The 17,854-nt window shown below is 39.7% G+C and overlaps 1 long non-coding RNA gene across 2 annotated transcripts in view; it reads left to right on the forward strand.

Moving 5' to 3' along the window:
• LOC102150129 (uncharacterized) overlaps positions 1-17,522 on the forward strand; it is a 64,198-nt gene extending 46,676 nt beyond the window's left edge. For both annotated transcript variants that reach the window (XR_002810253.2, XR_290809.4), the window contains 2 exons: positions 11,237-11,325; positions 14,740-17,522. This is a non-coding gene — a long non-coding RNA (uncharacterized lncRNA). The remainder of the gene's footprint in view (positions 1-11,236; positions 11,326-14,739) is intronic.
• The last annotated feature ends 332 nt before the right edge of the window (positions 17,523-17,854 follow it).

Consider the following 17,854-nt stretch of genomic DNA (forward strand, 5'->3'; position numbering starts at 1 on the left):
TGGTATTTTCCCTCACAAATTTATACCAACCTGATTTTTCTGTTGATGATTAAACTCCTAATAATACTTTGGGTTTTGGAATTGCTTGGCCTGTTTTTAAATATTGCAGCCTAAAAGGCAGTGTAGACAATTTCTCAGAGCTAAAGGAATTGTCTCTCTACTGCCAGACCATTATTTCCTGGTTTGCCGCTTCCGCCTTTAATGGTGAAGTGGTCGTTCTGACGGCGGCTCATTTATAAAAGTTACATTTTTGAAGTCTCCAAAATGGGCTTCAGTGCTCACAAAGAGGAAATGGCTCTTTGGAGAATAATGGTTGATTACTTGTTCAGTGAGAGCAAAGTTTTCCATTTCCACAAAGTAGAATTTTTAGGCTGTTTATGAAATTTCTTTCAGTGCCTCAATTTCTGGGAACTTCCCAGGGCAATTTCAAGCAAGCTCAAGAGAAAGTCCAAAGCCCCAAGAAATGTTCACAGGAGGTGCTTTTAGAGGCATGTCTGCAAGCAGAAGGTTCTCAGCAGGCGGTGAGTGAGAGGAGGCAGCGGCTAGGATTCCGCCCAGCCTATTAGGGGTCGACACTGAGTGATCCATCTCCTTATCTTCCTCTGCTCATCTTCCCTTTTTATTTTGTGAATATTTCCCCTGAGCCCTATTCTCCAACCTTGAAACAGTGAGAAGCAGCAGTGTGGGCCGTGATCAGGATTAAAGAAAAGGAAGGGAAGACGAGCCCAGATGTTGCACCCCCACCTCCATTCTGGGCATTTCTCAGCATAGATTACCCCTTACTCCCCTGCACTCCAGTTGCGGCCACTCCCATTTTACTGAGACTGTTATGACCAACTTTTTCATTTTCTTTTTCAACTTGCTTTTTATTTGAAAAGAAAATTACAAGCACATGAAAAATGTCCAAATAGTACAAAAAATTTACAGTGAAAAGTATGTCTTCTCCCAAATCCCTCAGTCCCCTGGCCTCTTTCCCAGAGGTAGCTATGGTTACCATTTTCTTTTTTCAGTTAAGAACTTGTCTTGGAAGTACTGATCCACCTTAATTTTTTTTTTAAGAGCTTTATGGAATTCCATTCTCTGTACTGGGATTAGTGTGATCACCTTGTCCTGATGGTGTGGGGAAGGAAAGATTTTCTTTCTACCTTCCTAGGTTTGATAGCTTGGTCTGTGAAATAAACTGACAACAGGCAGGTTGATAGGAGATAAGGTATACTGATTTATTAATTTTTAATATCGTGTGCACAGGGGCATCACAGGAAAAAAAGTGAATATCCAAAAAAGCTGTGAGATTTGAGAGCTTAATAAGGGAAAGAGAAGGGATGTAGGCCTATGAGGGGAGAGTAAATGAATTTTAGGAAAGATGAACGGGCTCTTAGAAGAACAGATGGGAGGCATGAGAGTTTGTGACCAAGTTGGTCCAGGTGTGGTGTGGTTTCCAGTCTTCTCTCCTGTGATAAGAGTCCATCTTCCCTGGTTGATGAAACTCTAGGGGAGGGCATTTATGACAATTAAGTTCTGTCAATGAAATAATACATAATCAATCAATCTATAAATCAAAATTTGAGGTAAGTTTATTATGAGCTGTGTCTGAGGACTATAGCCCAGGGAGCTTCCTTACCCCAAGGAAGGAAGCACACCAAAGAAGGGGGGGTGTACAGAGTGGGTCTATACCATCTTGGAACAAAGAGCATCCATCTCATATGACAGGAATATCTCTTTTACTACTGTCATGAGATGCTTAGTTGGCACAGCAGGTGGGTGGTCACGAGGTGAACACAGCAGGTGGGTAATTAATCCTCAGTGTCCAGGAAGAGATGCTTATCCTTAAAGAAATGCCAATATGGGGGAAAACTACATGCCTATCTTTAAAGGCATCATTCTTGTCTTTGGGACATAGTAAATGCTTAAAGCAGATGTAGAATGCATGTGCAACAGGCCATGTCAGACCTTTTTGGAAAAACAAGGTCAGGCCAAATTAATTTTAAACCAAGTAGTTTCCTCATACATTCCAATATATCCTGTTGCTTGTCATTTATTCACCAGTTCCTTTTGCTCATATGGAAATATTTCTTTAAGATAAACCCCTAAAAGACAAATTGCTAGGGCAAAACAAATTTTTGTCTTTTAATAGATATTGTTGAATAACCCTCCAAAAAAGTTATACCAATTTACATTTTCACAGTGTACAAAAATGACAGTTTCCTACACAATGGCCAAATACTTTACTTTGTTATTTAAAACAAGTCTTCTCTGTTCTGACAGGAAAAGGATGATATCTAATTTTTGTTTTAATTTGCAATTCTTTTGAATGAGGTTGAGTACTGTCTAAGCATTTGAAAACCCTTTGGAATTCTTTTTGTTGTTGTTGTTAACTGCTTCTTCAGGGCCTTTGACCATTTTTCTATTGGATTGTTCTTTTTTTTACTGATTTGGAAGTGCTCTTTATAAATTAAGTAAATTAGTCCTTTCATAGTTAGATGTGTTGCAAATATATTTTCCCAGTTCTTAGTTTGTCTTTTGAATTTGTTCATATCTTTGTCATTTTAAAGTTTATGTTGCCAGATTTATCAACATTTTCTTTTGATTCTAGATTTTGTGGTCAGGAACCTCTTTATTAATAAACAAATCCAGCGACCACTCCTTCTCAAGCCCTCTATAGCATTTGACAGAGTTTACCACCTCCTTCTTGCAGGACCCTCCTTCCTTGGTCTCTTTCTAACTCTTATTGATTCCAACTTCTTTTCTGCATCTTTCTGCTCTTTTCTTCTAATTGGACATTCTCACCTGTTCCTCTTTGTTGGAAATCACCATGAGCAGCAAGATCTGGTCATGGAAATTTAGGTAAAAATGTACAGATACTAGAAATCTATTTAGTGATTTCACTTAAACAGATCATTTAATATGCACAGGACGTAGAACCTCAACTTTGCCATTGTCAAATCTGAAACAATTTAGTGATGAGTTTGATGTCCTTTATTCAAGGGAAAATAATCCATGGATTGAGGAAGTAGGTGCCTCTTAAGTAGGGGAGCCGTCTTCCTGAGGGATTTTGGGTAGGAGCAAGTTTTATAGAACGTTCAAGAGGTGTCATGGAAACAGGGCATGATTGGCTAGAGGTCGGGGATTTCCTTATAAGGCCAGCAGGTCCACCTTCTAGGCTAAGGTCAGCTATCTAAAGCTGAGTTAGAGGATTGTGATTGGTGTGTGTTCGGTTTCCTTGACAGGTGTTTCCCATAATTGCAAGCTGACTTAGGTTTAGATTTGTGACCTAAGCTGGGCCACTGGGGCAGCCTCCATTGTGGGTCCTGCTATACAAATTAATGTTATCAACATATTTAAAAAAACTACTCACATGGGTTCTTATGTTTATTTGCTATTTAGTTTATTGATTTATTTATCTCCATCTGGTTCCAGAAAAGATTTTGGGCAGGAGGAAGATTACATGCAAGAGTTGCTTGGTAAAATAAAGAAATAGTTAGAAATACCCAAGAATAATGGGATAGCTAATTCTTAATTAATCAGAAACATCATCTTTTTGAGTAATGTAGTGTAGGGGAGGAAAAATAATTATTTATCTATCCTTTTAGTTTCTTAGCTGAAACTCCCCTGTAGTAAAAGACAGGTTAACAAGAGAAAAACGGAAGTTTAATAACATGTACACCTCCTGTATACGTGGGAAATGCCTAGGAAAACTGAGTAAAACACCCCCAAATGGCCCGAGCTACCACCTTAAAGACCATCTTCAGTTAAAGACAAAAGAAAGATGTTGGGGAACAGGGAGGCCAGTTATGGGGTCTTTTCAGAAAAAGCATAGTAAACAAGGGTAAGGTGGGTATTTTTAAGTCAGGGTATTTTTAAGTCATTGATAAGAGTTCCTTGTGATTTAGAGCCATCCTTCTCTTCCTGGTACAGAGAGGGAGATTTTCCTTATAAATGCAGATTCCCCTTACGGAAGGGTGACTTCTACTTGATTTTCATAGCTTCTCCTGCATCTGCTCTTCCTTAACAAGAATTAGCTCAAAATAACCCTCATGCTAAAGAGGCATATTTTGAGATGGAATAATTTGTTACCCTTCAGTAGTTAATTTAACTGATGGTTGACTGAATGCCAAGAAGAAAGCATTTAGTTTTAATCCCTGCCAGTTGAAAAGCTTTCTGAAATATGTTAACTCCCTTGGTTAAGATTCTTCATAAAGAGTGTTAAAAACAAGACAACAGGCCCCAAACGGAATTGCTTATGTTAAACCCCACATCACCAAACCAAGAATTGACTTAGCTACAGTTTCGGCTCTCCCAGAAACAGAATCTTAAACCAGCCAATCAGAAATCACCTGATGAGCACTAGTTAGGTAATTTGCCTGATAGACCCCTGCCATCCCCTAAAGGAAAGTAACTTTGCAATAATCAATGCACTTTTTTTTGCCTAATTTAGCTTCCTTGTTCCTACTCCCTTCTGCCTATGAAACTCTTTCATTTTGTGCAGCTCCTTATTTTTTAACAAGAGAAACAATATTTACTAAAGAAAGAGACTTAAGGTATAGCAGAGATTCAACATCATCTCTGAAAGGGAGCAGAACATGCCACTCCAAAATGTATCACTTTGGCATGTGGACTATTTTGAGCTGAAGGCAATCCAGATGCAGCAGACTCAAGAAAAACTCTTACCTTTGCTTTAATAGCCTAAAAGAATTTAAATAGGGGGCTGGCCCGTAGAGAGAGCTATTGCCAGAGACAACTTTTATCTGAAAGACTTACCTGCATGGCAGAGCAAACATCTGGTTATTAACCAATTGCTCTTCTTTCCTTCCTGTGAATCACCCTCCTCCGCTTTGAAGTCCCAGGACCCTGTCCCATTCCTTACCTCAGGATGGTGTATAAGCCTCAATTGCCTGATTGCCTTTGGGGGTCTCATGTTTTTATGGGGCTCCCATACATACAAAATTAAATTTGTTTTTCTCCTGTTAATCTGTCTTATATCAATTTAATTACTAGATTAGCCAAAGAGCCTAGAAAGATGGAAGGAAAATTTTTCCACTTCAACAATTCTGAATCTTACTTCTTGTTGATTATTAATCTAGATAAATTATTCTCAACCATCTGGCAACATTTTTGATTGTTACCACTCAGTAGTGCTACTGGCCTCTAGTAGTTGAGGCCAGGGATGCTACTAAACATTCTACAATCACAGGACACTCCCTCACAACAAAGAATAACTCCCCTAAGATGTCAGTTGTTGAGAATGTAACCAGGTTGAGAAATCCTTGTTTAGATCGAGAAAAATAGGGCAGAATGGGTCCCAAACCTAGAACAGAGGTGAAAGATGCTTATTTCTGAGTTTAATGCATCCTAATTTGCTTCTTTTCCCTCAAAGTGTTAGACAGAAATGCTCTATTCATTTGAAGGTTCTAATTAGTTCAAAATTAACCTGGGGCATTAGCCCACTGTGGGATCCATGTCTGCTAACATGCGTATCCTTATTTCCCTCTTTTATAACCAATCAGATAATTATCTCTAACTCACTTAAATCTTGCTCTTCTTTTCTGGTTTAGACCCCATCCTTCATCAATTATGATACTGTGGTAGCTATTTCTTCTCAAGAATAGCTCTTGAAATGTGTGATTCTATATCATTCTCAATATGTAGTTATGTTAGCTTTAGTTAATCTTTTTTCCCTTTTGTGTGTGTGTGTGTTTGAGTGGCATCATTAGATATGCTTAAACTATGCCTAATAGCACATACAAAAATATTAGGCTTGTGAGCTCTTTAATGGCAAGGGCCATGAATGCCAGAGGCTTTTTAACAAAAAGTTCATGAAAATAAAACCTCAGGGCCCCTCACAGGCATGGTCCTCCTTCCAAGGCTCCCGTTCTCCTCCAGGGACTTGGGGAGGAAGCAGCAGCCCTGGCCACATACCAAAGGCATGGAGTGCTGCTCTAGAGCAGGGCTCACGCTCCATGCTGGACCTGCTGTTCCCAACTCTGTATCACCACCACCCTCTTCTAAGGTCTCCTCTGCGTACAACTACACTTCCCAGAATCTTCCTCCCCATGTGGTTCTGGGTTTGAATTTGCCAGCAAGAGGAACTTGTGTGAGATTTGGAAGGTGGTGGTGAGGAGAGGTTATCGCTCTTGGGAGGTCTTTCTGGATGTGCACTGCAGCTTCTCATATTTCTCAGGGAGTACAAATTTCACGGCTTCAGACTGAGAGAGTCGGTGGAAGCTTCCTCAGAGAAACTCAAGGGTTGTGGCTGTTTCCTGGTGAAATCTGAGAACTATTTGCTTTGGAGTTGGGTTGCAGTCTTCTTGCCCTTCATTTCCCCACCTCTTCCCACAGTGTGTGTGCCCTAATTCCTATATTAAACTACTTGATTTCTGTAATACTTTATAGTAACTCAATTTTCTTGACCAAAACCAGAGTGGTACAGTTGTTGGTATTGGTAGCAGGCTGCTGCCTTAACACTGTATGTGGCACTGGCTTTGAGGTCATGCAGCAAACAGCAAGAAATATTATAGGAGGTTGGAAAGGTGGTAACCTATTTTATGTAGTGGAGAAACATTTGATAAAACTGTTTTCTATGAGAACATGGAAGGAAAAGGTACCTAATAAACCCAAAGCATTGGGCAACGTTTCAAGGTAGAATGTTGATGGCAAGAACTGGTTGTAACAGCCACATTTGGTAATGTGCTACAAGAAACAGATGAGCTCAGAGAAGAACAAACTGGTTTGCAAGCAGAATTGAGAGGGATATAGAGAACCCAGAAAATTTGAAATATGTGAGGTTGAAAAATAGAACTTTTCCCCCAAGTCTCCAAGCACTAAAAGATGAAATTGAGAAATCCTTTGATTTAGAAAGGCTTACAAGATGCCATCTCAGTGCAGTAACCAAATTAAAGATGTGGCCATCATACCTATTCTGTTAAGATTTTTGAAAGTTCTTTTTGGCAAGACAAAATGGCTCTAGAAAGCAGACTAAGGGCATGGTTCCATAAAAGCTTAATACTCCCGAAGTACCTGAACTTAGGGAGAGATGCATGTTTCAAAGAAAATTCTTAGAGTTGACTGGAGTCAAATGTATTTAAAAAATTTTTTTGAGAGGGGACTGCTGCTATATGTGTCACCAGCCTAAAAGAGACTGTGATTATTCAAGATGTAAAAAGACCCTTGGGGAAGTTCTACTTCTGGGATGACTATATATGCAGTTCCACAGGCCCACTCAAGTGGTGGAAACTACTTAAAAATAACACTTAAAGTTTCTGGAAATTGTCCGTGTAGTCAATGAAGAAACATTTATTAAAGACAATCTACAAAAAGCTGGTAAGAACAAGGACAGTCTGTGATGTTTGAGACATTATATGTTCCCTCCTTCCTTTCTCACTCAGTTCAGCTTGATGGAAGCTCCACTCCAGCCAAGAATACGGGACTCCTTCTCCCCTCAGCTCCCAGTCATGCTCATCATATCTTGCTAAGAGGGGCACACTGCCAGCATTTCTCATCCCCTTTGACTCCAAATTGAATAGGCTAAATTCTTGGTGAGCAGGGCTGAGAGGCCTGGGGTTCCCTTCTTCTCCCGAGCTCCTATCCATAGGATGGAGGCTCTACCCCAGGTGAGGCAGCTCTCAGGTCTCTCACAGGGCAGAGATTCCACAGCAGGAGAGGCAAGTGAAGAAGACAAGAGACTACCACCCCCCCAGTGCCCAGAGTAGTGGCTCAGAGAGTTTGCTTCGGGGGAGAGGCAGTCCATAAGAAGAAAGAGCTCCAAAGTTCCCCCTAAAGAAACTGACTTTATCTGAAATGGAATGAAGGGGAGTTCAAGTGTAAGGGTGCTCTACAAAATAATAGTTGCTCTTAATTAAGAACTATAAGCTAAACCACTGGTCAGTTAATTCACCAGAATTAACCAGAGAAAGAAACAGTGAAGCAGAACCCTACTGGAGTTGGAACAAACCTCAAAAATTACCCTTGCTTGATAAACGATAATGTACACCCAAAATTACATAACATTATAAACCATTATAATCCCAATAAAATTAATTGGGAAAAAAAAGGAAATCATCACACACAAAAATTACCCTTGGTTGAACTTGATTGGATTAGACTGCTGAGCGATTTATGTCCCAGGGCATTGCTGGAAACAACAGAGCAATCAACTGATAACTAGTGGAGCCTCACTGAGTGGTGTAATAACAGATGAAGCAGACAGATTAACAGAGAGATCAGAGATTATTAAAATAACCTAGCTAAGTCACTAAACAAATAAATAAGAAAAATACAACCCAAACAAGCCCCATAAAGTGGGGAGGGAAATCATATCCAGAGTTGCTACAGCATTTATTACCCAAAATGTCCAGTTTTCAGGAAAAAAACTATAAGACATGCAAAGAAAAAGAAACATATGACATAGGAAAAAAAGCAAGCAATAGAAACTATCCCTAAGAGGGACCAAATTTCAGATTTAATAGACAAGGCTTCAAAGTACCATTATAAGTATGTTCAAAGGACTAAAGGAAGCCCTTTTTAAAGAAGAAAAGGAAGGTATGAAGATAATGTCTCATCAAATAGAGAATACCAATAAAGAGATAAAATAGGATAGAAAGAAGCAAAAGAAAATTCTGGAGTTGAAAAGTACAATAATCAAAATGAAAAATTCATTAGAGAGCTTCAACACTTGATTTGAACTGACAGAACAATCAGTGACCTTGAAGATACGTTGATAGAGATTGTGGAAGCCAAAGAAAGAAAGAAAAAAGGGCAAAGAAAAATGAAGAGAGTCTCAGAGAAATAAGGGACACCCACCTTTAAGTGCACCAACTACATGCAATAAGAGCACTAGAAAGAGAGGAAAGAGAAAGGTCCAGAAAAAACATTTGAAGAAATAATGGCTGAAATCTTCCCATATTTGATGAAAATCTTTAATCTACATATATGCAAAGCTCAATAAGACCCAAGTAGGATAAATACAAAGAGATCCACAAACAGACACATCATAGTAAAAGCACTGAAAGCCAAAGACAAGGAGAAAATCTTGAAAGCAGCAAGAGAAATGTCACTTTTAAGGGAAACCCCACTAAGATTAACAGCTGACTTGTTATCAGAAACAATGGTAGCTGGAGGCAATGAGATATCGTACTCACAGAGCTCAAAGAAAAAATATCTATTACCCAAGAATCCTTTGCTAGCAAAGCTATATTTCAAAACTGAAAGTAAAATAAAGACATTCCCAGATAAATAAAAACTGAGAAAATTTGTTGCCAGCAGACATGCCTTACAAGAAATGCTAAAGGAAGTTCTTCAGGCTGAAAGCAAATGAATCCAGACAGAAATTCTAATACAGACGAAAAAACAAAGAACACTGATAAAGCTAATTGTGTAATTATAAAAGACAGTATAAATGCATATTTTCTTCTTTCTTCTATACCATATAGAAATATTTGAAATATTCAAATATTTAAAAATAACATTGCAAAGGAGGTGGATGGAAACAAATTTTATTGGAATAAGAAAATGACTAGGTGGTGATTTGAACCCACAGGAATACATGAAAAGAAGCAGAAATGGTAAATAAGGTAAATGCATAAACTTCATAAATGTATACTTGCTTACTTGCTCTCCTTTCTTTTCTCAGCTTTTTTAATAGACACAAAATTATAAAAAGTATTAATTACATCAATGTATTGTTAGGTTTTAACATATATACATCTATTTTATATTATATATAAAATATATATTTATAGATATAAATATGAAATACAAATATACATATATATAATATATAGATATAGAAATATATAAGTAAATATAATACATACATACAAATAATTGAAATAAAATATATATAAGTAAAATATATAAATATAATTCTGTATTTATAAATGTTAATATAAAAATATATAGCATATGTATTATAAAATAGCACAAAAACTAAGAAGAGCTAATAGAGTTATATGAGAGTTCCTATATCTCACTGAAATTAAATTAGTATAACTTGGAAGTAGATTCTCATAAATTAAGATGTATATTATAATCCCTAGATCAATCACTAAGAAAATAACTCAGAAATATACAACAAAAAAATCAGTAGAGAAATTAAAATGTTACTTTGGAAAATATTCACTCAGTGCAAAAGAAAGCAGTTAAGGGGGAACAGAGGAACAAAAATGACATGAGACATATAGAAAACAAAAGTTAAATGGTAGACATAAATCCAGCTATGTCAATAACCACAGTAAATGTGAATGGATTAACCAACGCAATCTAAAGGCAGAGATTCTTCATATTCTTCAATGCTCTCTACAGATATGGCTAAGGAAATGGAAAACAAGGATTTCTCAGGGAAGGGAGCCATGAGTCATGGAGAACAGGAGACTGGAGAGCTATAGAGAGCTATGCCCGGGGAGGAGGACCAGAGCCTAATCAAATAATGTATCCTTTCTCTAGAGTAGAGAGAACTTGCAAAAATTGCCCAAAAGGATTTCCAGATTTTTAGGGACCAGCAATTGCTATATGCCTACAATTCTTTCCTTTTCGCATGACAGTGCTTAATGCAGTTATGCTCTCCCTGTTCTGCTACTCTGTGATGGATGTGCAGGGCGGATAGCTTGCTTCATAGTTCATAGCCTCCAGATCAAGTAGAGCTGCAGCTGGACCTGCTGTACATCATGAGATTATGGACCTGACACAATGATTGGTTTTGACTTTTGGAATATCTTGGTGAGAGGGTGAGTATATTTTTCCTGCTGGATAAGAATGACTCATTTGTGACCGAGAGGAAGAACTCTGGTAGATGGTGTTTTTGGTTCATAATTCTTCTTTTCCTCCTTTCCTTTGCCATGATTTCGCCTTAAATGGAGTATATCTTCCTTCTCAACTGATTTTTGGTGTGGTCATGTGACTGCCTTCACCAATGGTATGTTAACAAATACAATGTATGACATGTCCAGCCTGAGGCTTTAAATATACTTGCAGAGTCTGGCTAGCCCTCTTTCACTTCTGCCATGCACCAAGAGAATAATAAGCCCTGGGTAGCCACTAGTCCCAGGATGAGATAGATGTGGGTCCAGTCTAAATCTAGAACCATTTCCTGAGTCATAGCCACCCCAATTCTCCTGTGGATACGTGAGTGAAAAAACATAAATAATATTTGTAATTTTAGCCACTAAGATGTTTGTGGGTGTTTCACAACATTACTGCAGTCCTGGTGGTGGTACTGAGGCTAGTAATCACTATATTCACTCAGGTCCTGGCAGATCTCATTGTGCATCCAGACCCTAACTTTGACACCAAGAGGAAGTTGCTGAACAAGAGGCTGCTCCACTCTCTGCTCAGGTGTGTGTATGGGAACCAAAGGTGGGGTGGACCAGGACCAGCTGCTTCAGTGCTGGCCAGTGGAGGCCACGACTAGCTAGGTCAAAGGACTGTGCTGTCTGTGGGATGGGAGATGCTACCTAAGCAAGAAACTGTGGAGGAAGTTGCAGAAGTGGCATTTTCAAAAACAAGTTGTAGGACAGTAGGAAAAAAAACCTTTTATAAACTGGAAATAATACTAATGAACTTTTTTATCAACCCCAATAGAGAAAAAACTGAATTAATATCTGTACTCTCCATAGAAAATATTACAAAATCATCATATGAAGAGGTGTTCAAAGATTATGTAGACTAAGGTGTAGAAAGAAGATATTCTAGAGGTGTATCAGGCAGTTAGCTAATAATAAAGCATGACGCTAATTTTGTAATGTTCTGGTATTTGTCAGCATTTAACATTTGTAATTTCTTTTTGCATTCTAAAAGTACTCTCCTTTGCATACAATCTTATTTTTCTTATTATTGTTCTGAAGAGTGTCAGAAAGTTGTACAGGGATCTGAAGCCTGAAACTGAGGCAGCCTTATTTAGTGATGAGGGGAGAGCCTAGAGCTGCCAGGGTCCCATGACATGTCTATGGATGAAGCCGACCCCATAGAAGGCCGGGCATCTGGGTTCTTGGTCATTGAGAGCATTGGGTTCAGTGGCTGGAATCATGAAACAGGCCACACTTGAAGTTATTTGTGACACTGGAGTCTTCAACTTCTGAGCCAATAGATTCCTTTTATTCTTCAAGCTAATGTGAGCTTTTTCTTTTTTGTCACTTGTACTACAAAGTGTCCAAATGGAAACAACAGAGCACAATGCATATAAGATGCAATTCTCTAAAACATCATTTATTCTTTTCATTCTTCTCGGGTCTTGTTTGGTTCTAGTTCAGACCCTTATTTCTTATCTAAATTAAGAAAATAGTACTCCTGCTTCCAAACCTCAGTTTCTAAGCCTCAATTTCCATACCATCAAGTGCGGGTAGCAGGAGCACGTTCCTCCCCGTACGGTTATTATGATGATTACGTAAGATTAGGCATGGAAAGCACGTAGCAGATTCTTCAGTGCATAGCAAGTGCTCAGTGACTTTTTCCCTCTTGAGTTTCTCCCTCGTTTGCTTTAATGTCTTATTTGCTTCACAACAGATCACGTCATTCTCTTCCTCAAGGAATCTTCTTTCTTTGAGTAAAGGTGGCGTTTCTTAGCAAGACTCTCAAGGTCCTATATCCCATAGCCTCAAGCCTCAAGCCACTTTATACCTTCGTGCATTCTGTGAGATGTTTACTGTTTCCAAAACACACCAGGCACTTTCCTGTTGTTAATCAAGGTGTCCTTCAAACTGGGTGCTTTCCTTTTCTTTCTTGATTTCTCAAAGACCCATTAGCGCATATGTTGCTTCCTTTTTGAAGCCATCTGAGATCTCCATATCTCATTTCTATGTCCCCAGCAGTGTCTGCTTGCACTTCCGTCCCAGTATTTATTTTACTTTGCCTCTTTTTATACTTCATAATTTACGGGATGTCTTCCTACTTGGCTCTAGGCTCCTTCGGGGCAGAGCTTGCTTCTGTTTCGCCTATGTTTTTCCCACAAGACCTTGCATGGTGAAAGGAGCCCAGCTTGGTATGACTCCTTTAAGACATCAGCCCTTTGAAGTACCTCTTAAAGAGTGACATCCTGGTTCCCACCCATTTTAATAGTCTTAGATTCTGAACCATTAGCCGTGACTTCCTAAGGGCTATTCTGCTCTCATATTTCTGGGATATCAACTTTTCCTTCTCTTTTTTTCCATCCTCATCTTGCTCTTTGGATAAAGTCACTTTTTCATTCAATAAATATTTACTGAGCACATTTCAGCTGCTGAAACTACAGAGATGAACAGGTAGATTAATCTCTGCCTACGTGAGGTGTTTATGCTGGTTGAGGTGGGGTGGTGGGAGTGGCAAACAAGCAATAAACAAATAAATGAAAACATTTCAGAGTATGACAAACTCTGAGGGAAATAAATCAGGGAGATGTGCTAGAAAACAAGGTAGTCAGATGTCAGGACTGGAGTGGTGACTAAGGCTCTGTCTTCAATGGTGAATGGGCTTCTCTAGCACCCTGGAGCTGCCTCGGGGGATGCTCTTCCCAACAGGTCAGGTCCTGCATCCCCATCTTGGCACCATATCCGGTGATGTGACCACCATACATGGGGCCACAGAAAGGCTTGTGTCCTTGAAGTGGAAGCATCCATTTAATATATTTGGCATTTAGCTGGGAATTACATAGAGACTCATGGTTTGCTAGACTTTCTTTTCCTTTGTGATTTTTCCAAAATGCCATGCAAACGAAAAAAAGGAAGAAATAAAAACTTAAAATTCTATCAATGAAAAGAAAGAAAACTTCGTATCTTTTCTCTTGCTGTTGCTTGATTCAATAATGATCTTGATAATTTGTAAATTGTTTTTCCCCCTTCTCCTCTCTCTTGTGCCCCATTTCTTTCTACCATTTCAGCTGGCATGAGCTTTGTTCTTTTCCAAAATTAGTCAACGAAAATTGGAATTCTAATTTATTTTGGAAGATCTATGTCACCCTTACTCTGGGTAATGGTGGGAGTGGGGACCAGGAGCCTAACAGGTTGGATTTCACCCTGTAGATATCCTTTCTTTATTTAAGAATAGATGAACCCAAATGGTCCTATGTAAGAGCATGTAAACGTTGGATTGCCATTATTTAAAGATGAGAAATACAATGGGATTTTCTTATTTAAAACTCTTTGAGAAATGACATCATAGTAAGCATTACAAGGCAATTTATTGATAAAATCAGGTGCAACATAAGTTATATTTTTCTGAATTGTATTTAGAAAAAAACTTGAATTCTTAAAATAGAAAAAGGCTATCTAATGTTATTCATTGTTTTTCTTTTTTAAATCACTGAGATTTCAGAATCAGTTTGTTTCTACAAGTAATAAATGTTCAAGAAATGACGCTCATCCTAAAATAAGGCATTTCAGCACAATTCATTTATTCTTACAAGTTATAATGATTCATTTGTGTGAGTTTCCAGGACTTTACTATGCATCATGCATGGCTAGCACGCACTTTGAGATATTTTTGAGAGTAATCCTCTAAACAATACTTATGCTTCAGCACAAAATGTAGATAGATAATTAATAGAAGTTTAAAAATATGTCTTTGCAAATTGCTTGTCTCCCCTCCTTTACTAATTTGTCTTCTGTGCTAAGTGGATGTGGAGACAATTTAACGAATACAATTTACCACAGACTTTAGCAAAAAATAAATTTGATTCTGGAGCACCACAAATGATAGAATCTCAGAAAGGAAAAGGACACCGAAAGGTCATGTGGTTCGTCCTTCTTCATTCAGACAGGTTTGCACTTCTCGTTACAGCTGAGTGAGAATCTATCCTAATTCTGAAGACATCCTGGGAAGAGGACCTCACCAGCTCTCTCGTTATTGCTAATGGGAAACATCCATCACTTGGTGGAAAATTCGTCTGAAGGACATCTAATTTCCTCATAGCATTGGAGTTTATTCCTATTTCCTTCAAATGAGTCTTCAGTGACGACCACATAAAATTTCTGTTAGCCAACCATTTTAAAGAAACGGGATTAAAGGAGGTAGAGTGTATAAGGTCTTAGAACAAGATCTGGCACCTAAAAGGATCTCTAAGTATGTGAGCTGCTGTAATAATAACAATCATGATCATCATTGCAGAGGGAGATATCAGGGTCTTTGTCTGTCTGCTGATAAAGGAATATCAAGTAATTTCGGGATTAGCAGCTCTGACTGCCTGGGGGTGGTTGGTTTGGGTGTCGTACCCTGAGGCTTCATGCCTGCTCCGTGGGCAGGAATGCATGCTTAGTGGCTGAGATGGGTGAGCGCAGGGGGCCATGGAAGGGACAGCTGCACTTGTGCCAGCTGTTTGCTATCCAGTGATGCTGACTGCAAGCTCTTGGGGAGCAGGGACCCCATTTTGTTAGCCTTGAGTCCCTAGTACTTAGCACAGTGCCAAGCACAGAAAGACACAATATATATTGAATCCTTAAATATTGACTATTATAAAAATCACTCCACAAAATATTTATGTTATCGTATGAATGTTATTCCTGTCTCCCAGTATGGTATTATAATTTAAAAAAATTTGTCCTCGAACATATTGCTGTTTCTCAGTCGGCCCCCTCTTTTTCCTCTTTTGTGTTTTTTTTTCTTTGGCCAGAGAGGTCCTGGTGAGTCTCCTCTGAAGGTGCTTTCAGTTCATCCAGGCTCTTTGTGAGAGAGAGAGGCCAGAATTAAACCCTGCGTCTTGTTACAACCTTGAGCATTGTGACGCATTCTGACATTTTGTGCTCTGTGCTGACGCTTCCTGGTACCACGCTGGCTTCGTCTCTATGTGAGGAATGACTAAGTTCAAGGTCATGTGAGGTGTCGCAATGTCTGAGACAATAGGATCGGAGGCTTCCGTACAAAATTTCACCCTGACTGGGGTTGTTGACCACTTTGTAAAGGGAGCTGTGAAAGTTCTTGCTGGGTGCCTTCATGATCTTTAGCTCTTAGAAGGCTGTCAGAGCAGCCATAAAGGTTGAGAAATGAAAACCCTGGGGCTGGACTAAGGAATTGCTCACTTTAAGCTCCAGCACTGTCTCTGCTGTTCTGCAGCTGCCTGAGTCACGCTGCTAAACCCATCTGTTTACATGAGGTTGAAGAAGGGAAAAGGTGGAGAAGAGAGGGAAGAACATCTTTTAAAAAACTCTCTTAGAGTGGATGCCGTGCTATCATTCTTCCTCCCACCTCCATCTTTTTTGTGGCCCAAATCACGCACTGTAGGATTTATTTTTCTAGGGCCGAGGGTGGAGGGTGAATAGGGTGGACTGGAGCAGAAAGAGGGGACCATATCCAAGGGGTGAGAATTTTGCATCCAACCAGGTCAATAGTGAGAAGGAGTCGAGGGCTGCTTTCATTCCGTTTCTCTTGGGTTGGGTGGATTTCTAGGAATCGGTGACCGCTCTCCTGACTCCTCCAGTTATTTTCTCTCTTAGTCTATCTCCTGACCTTTCAGAACAAGAGGGCTTGCAAAACGGAGTGTGGTGGATAGAATGGAGAGGCTTATGTGGGAGATGCTTTCTATGTCCTTACGTGGCTAGATCGCCCTTACCCTGGGGGCTGCCAACCTCTGGGACGACCAGAGAATCCTCTGGAGCTTTCGACTGGAATGGCTGCTCCTGGTGGTACAGTTCGGCCCAGACAATGTAGGTCCAGCAGGCTTTTGGAGCTCCCTCTTTCCGCGTCTCTGGCTTTGGACCTAGAGCATTAGCTTGGAGCACACGAGCTCTTACGGACCAAGTGAGCAGTGAGCACTCTTGTCTAAGTCTCAGAATCCAGCACTGAATTTCGCTACATCACCTGCCCCAACTTTGTCCATAAAAGTGCATCCTTTCTGTGCTTCCCTCTCTTTTAAATGAAATGACAGCCAGGATGGGGCCCTCTTGCTTTAGGAGGATGCATGGTGGTGTCTGAGCTAGGAAGGCAGAGGGAGTGAATGGAGGAAAGTGTCATCAAGCCCAAGGCCAACCCATTCTTGTCACTTCCTTCGCCTCTCTCCTCAGCACAGGAGTTGCGTGTAGAGAGATCAGGCACTCTGTAGTCACAGCTGTGTGGGGCCACAAATACACTGGCAATACTTCACCCAATACTTGTAGTCATCTCTTGTTAATTTAACTCAGGCAAGTGTCCTTGGCATTAAGAACAGGGAAATGTTGTTATGGAGAGTTGCAATTTCTCAGAAGGTATCATCCTTGAAACTTTCACACTATTAAACAAAAGTTTTTAAGGTAAAGACTGAAACGTACATCCCCAGCACTCTATTAGCAAACAAAATGGGAAAATTTTCTCTGATGGAAAGGCAGCCTAGCAAAGCAAGAGCCAACACTGGCTTAAATGGTCAAATGTCCAAACTCTGTAGCTAGGCTGCCTGGGTTCAATTCCTGGCTTTACTGGCTGTGTGACCTTGGCCAAGCTACTTAACTTCTCTGTGCCTCTATTTCCTCTTCTGTTAAATGGGGGTGATGATAACACTGGTGTCATGAGGATTAAATGAGCAAGTATATGTATAGGACTTGGCACATGTTAAGTGCTATATAAGAGTTTGTTAAATAAATAAGCTTCTCTCCTCACCATCTGTTAACCTCTTGCCTTGGCGAGCCTGACTCAATTGGCAGTCCTACCATTTGCCTCCCTGGTCAGGCAGGACTGGCTATATGACTTGTGGGGCCTAAACCAAAATGAAAATACAGGGTACCTTGCTGAAAAGTTATTAAGAATTTCAAGATGGTGACAGCAGGGCATTAAATGAAGTGTGGGGCTCTTCTAAGTGGCTGCACTTCTGTGCAACTGCACAGGTTGCATACCCATGAAGCTAGCCCTGGGGCCAGGAGGTAAGACTTAATTTACCCAATAAAGACTGTCCTGAATTGGTTTGAGGAATGGCAGTGAGTGACTATCTCAA

The sequence above is a fragment of the Equus caballus genome, chromosome 9 (assembly GCF_041296265.1).
Source record: "Equus caballus isolate H_3958 breed thoroughbred chromosome 9, TB-T2T, whole genome shotgun sequence".
Classification (NCBI taxonomy): Eukaryota; Metazoa; Chordata; class Mammalia; order Perissodactyla; family Equidae; genus Equus; species Equus caballus.